We start from the raw sequence: 4629 nt of genomic DNA, 5'->3' as shown, positions 1-4629 counted from the left end.
TATATATATAATATTTATCTATTTACATGCATGCACACGCGGGTATATCCACACACAGGCATAAGGGAAAGTACTCAACTCTTGATACCTAAAGAAAGTATTCAATACCTATAGAAGAGTTGTTAATAGCAGTTTCAAATTTAGGATCAAAGCCAACAATTTTGGAGGGAGGGGTTGGATTATTTTATTTTTATCTGACCCTGAGTGATGAAAGACAAAGTTTATCCCAGTGAAATTTGAACTCAGAGCTGGAAGAAATACTGTAATACTCTAATAATTCTGCCAATCCAGTATTCAAAAGTGGAATCATTCACTGCTGGTACTCTGTGTTATAGTGTATCAAATATCAACAATTCTCTTTTGAAAGTACAGTTAGGGAAGTGATCCCCATCCTCTAGCATCCACGTTTCCATGCTTGCATGGGTTAGATGGAATTTGCGGAGGCAGATTTTATATGGTTGGATGCCCTTGTCATCAATTCTCACTTGTTTCCAAGTAAGGTAATATTTCCCCACAACTAGACATGCTTTTTACAGAAGGCTGCTAATGAACAACCTCGCTCAAGACAGGGATACACACATACACACACATACATATATGCAATAGTATAAGCTACCCAAGATACTATGCAGTAGGGCTGAACCTGAAACTACATGGTTGGAAAGCAAGCTTCTTAATCATATAGCCACACATATATACCATCATTATCATCATCATCATCATCATTCAATGTCTTTTTTTTTTTCATGCTGGCATGATTGGACAATTCACAGGAACCAACAAGCCAGAGGACTGTTCCCAGAACCAATGTTTCTCTAGCTGAACGCCCTTCCTAATGCCAATCATTTTATTGAGTGTATTGGATTTTTTTTTGCACCTCAGTATTAGTAAGGTCACCAAGTACATGCAAGACATGACCCTGCCACACTACTGAGTGGTGGGGGTGTCTTGTCTTGCATGTGGAAGTACGATAAAGAGGCAGAAACAGGTGTTTTACTAAAGAGGTGACTACATGGCTTCCCCAGCTGGAAAGAGTGTGAGAGATAGTGAGGGCATACCCTTAATGTACAAGAGAAAGGATAGTGATAAAAGAACAGGAAAAGTGGGTAAGTAGATAAGTATGGTAGAGTGTGAAAGGAATGTGACAAATGACTAGAGATTGGGATTGAGGGGGATGCAAATATCAGTTTGAGGGCATGGGGAGTGAAGGAAATGGGAGTCAGGGAAAAAGAAATAAGGGACAGTACTAGGGATACAGTGTAAAGTGTAAGCGGATAAATTTTCATTTGCAGCACATAAGTGATTAGTACAATAAGAAAATTGATGGAGGAATGGTTGTCAGTAGATGAATCATGGGAGAAGGCTTGCCAGGACCTCATTCTTGCTGAGATAGGCAAGTCTTCTCAAGCACACCATATCGCCACTCATTTTGGTCATTTGTCATTCCTTGTACGAGGTTCTCACTATTTCGTCCTGTGTTTTCCTAGGTCTTCCCCTTCCACAAGTTCCACCCACATTTAGTGATCGGCACTTCTTAATACAGCTATCCTTGTCCAACCACATCACATATCCATACCTGTGCAGTCTTCTCTCTTGTACACTACATCTGATGCCTCTTATGCCCAATTTGTACTTTGTCATACATGCACATTGATGTTACACATCCATTGAAGCATGCTATCTTTATTTCTTTTTAATCTCCTCATCCTCTGCATTTACAGCCCACATTTCACTACTATGAAGCATTGCTGTTCATACACCAGTATTGTACAATTTGCTTTTTACTCAAAAAAAGAGGCCTGTTGTTACTAACAAAGATAAAAGTTCTTTGAACTTTCTCCAACCAGCTCTAGTAACTATACTTCGGCACATCCCCCTCCATGGCTAATTATGTCTCCTACATTACCTAAGCAAAAGAAAAAGGAAACTATCTACTACCTCTAAGGATCCTTCTTGGCATTTGAGGAAATCTATTTTCTGTGTGTTTTTGTGTTTATTGTTCCTGCACATCTGCCACAAACAAAGTTTACTTTCTCTGTAAACCTTCCTGTAATTCCACTGCACCTCTTGTGTGTCCATAATTTGCACAGAATACGCTGTGTAGATTTTCTGTAAATACCTCCTTTATATCTAGAACAAGGCCATTTACTTGAAGGGATTAGCAGCCTGTCCTTCTAACTGGAACATTAGTATGCATATATGTACTGTATATGTATATGTACATTTATATATCTATCTATATCTATATGTAAATCATCATCATCATCACCATTTAACATCCATGTTCTATGTTGGGTTCAACAGTTTGACAAAGATCCGAGTCGAGATGACCCAGACCCTCCCCCTCTCCATATCGACCCCAATGTCATGGAGTTTGTCAGCTCCTTCATCTACCTGGACTCCACAGTCACCAACAATGGAAACCTAACCCTGGGGATCAACTACAGATATGGTCTGGCTGCCGGGGTCTTGTACTCCCTATGGAAGCCCCTTTGGCATGACTGCTCTATCTTCCAGAAGACAAAAATCCACTTTGGCAATACATTGGCCCTCTCCATTTTTCTCTATGGAGCAGAAATGTGGCCCCACTTCAAGACCCTAGCAAAGACGATGGATGGCTTCAGTAGCAGAACCCTGAGAACCACTGAGAACATCAGAGGGTACCATAACATTTCCAACAAAGAACTGCATAGGAGCACGTAATCAGCCCACAGCCTCCGACCTCGTAGCTATCTGTCGCATGCACAGGTATGGACATGTCCTCATTTTGCTAGATCATCCTACCAGGGCTTTATTTTCATACAATGCAGCAGCTGCAGGCTGGGAGAGGCCTTATGGCAGGCCTCACACCAGAAGGCTAGATATGATTGAAGAAGATCGCCAGAGGTTTAATGTTACCTTGGAGGATGCAAAGAGTTTGGCACTATTTCTTATTTCTTTATTGCCCACAAGGGGCTAAACATAGAGGGGACAAACAAGGACAGACAAAAGGGATTAAGTCGATTACATCAATCCCAGTGCATAACTGGTACTTAATTTATCGACCCCGAAAGGATGAAAGACAAAGTCGACCTTGATGGAATTTGAACTCAGAACGTAACAGCAGACGAAATACCGCTAAGTATTTTGCCTGGTGTGCTAACATTTCTGTCAGCTCACCACCTTTCTACTACTTTCTACTTTCGCACACTATTTCTACCACTACGTCTTTCTCCACTGGTGAGCCTGATTGACTCTACACATGATATTGCCTCTGGGACTACGAACCTGGGATGACCCCCAACCTCATCAAGCAAGAGCAAGAAGTGAAGTGAAGCATTTTTTAGTTGGATTAAAAAATTTGTTTGTTCAGCATCTGTAGGATAGCCCCAAACTTTTTCACCCAATCTTGGTGATTGTGTTGTTTGCAAAGGTCACAGCAGTGGCTTTGACAAGAGTTATAATGGGATTACAAACAGGCTAACAAAGAAAGTAGGCATCATATGCAACAGAAGTACAAGACTGGTCAGATGTGTAAGTATACTCACTCAAAGTAGTTGATAGATTTTGTTACCTAGGTCAATGTTTCTTAAAGAAGGAGTGGGCAGATATATCACCAGATTTAATATCATTATAAATGGTTTTAAACTTGCTCATCATCAAGGCAAACAAAGAAGAATTACATGGAAGCAAAATCGTCTTGACACTTATCATTCAGCTGAAAATATTCAATATTTCAGCTTGAAGAGATTTATGTTTCATGCTACATGTGAGTTGATAAAGTTTTTGCTTTTGCTGTATAAAATTATTGCCTCATTGTGTTTACCAGTTTGCATTATATGCATCAACTAACTAGTTAGCATCAACTAGTTGTCAAATCTTTAAAGCAGCTGCAAAGATATATTTCCATCCTGCAATATGTATATCTAACATCTCATAGAAATGAATTCCTGCAATCTATAATTGCTTGTCCACATTTTGTCCTTTTGTTACTCACTCAAGCTATATATTTCTTAAAGCCAACTTTTGTTCTGTTTGACTACTTTACTCTGATAAGGAAGTTAGAGTTAAAAAATTTAACCAATCTGATCACTAATTTGGTTCTTATGTAATTTATGTTTGCACTAACACCTCTCACTCACTATGTGTGTGTGTATTTTTGTATGTATGTATGTATGTATGTATATACACACACACATACATACAGAATATGGGGGTTTAGTTCACTGGTGATCTAAATGAATAGGTACGCTGGATAAGTGCTGTAACAGATTATTATGGTTCCAAGGTCGTAACTGAGATGGGAGCCATGGATCCATTCTAGGTTTCTGATTTAGCAGGTATATATTTGTGAAAGAGGACAGCAAACGCTGAGACATAACATACATTATTTTATATTATTCTACAAGCTTAAGAATAATATATGATAAAATAATGTATATGAATTGAAATGCTTGTTATGCCTCAGCGTTTGTTGTCCTCTTAGGAGTGGCTGTGTGGTAAGTAGCTTGCTTACCAACCACATAGTTCCGGGTTCAGTCCCACTGCATGGCATCTTGGGTAAGTGTCTTCTACTATAGACTCGGGCTGACCAAAGCCTTGTGAGTGGATTTGGTAGACGGAAACTGAAAGAAGCCCGTCATATATATA

This window comes from Octopus bimaculoides, chromosome 2 (genome assembly GCF_001194135.2).
Source record: "Octopus bimaculoides isolate UCB-OBI-ISO-001 chromosome 2, ASM119413v2, whole genome shotgun sequence".
Classification (NCBI taxonomy): Eukaryota; Metazoa; Mollusca; class Cephalopoda; order Octopoda; family Octopodidae; genus Octopus; species Octopus bimaculoides.
This window is presented reverse-complemented; position numbering follows the sequence as displayed.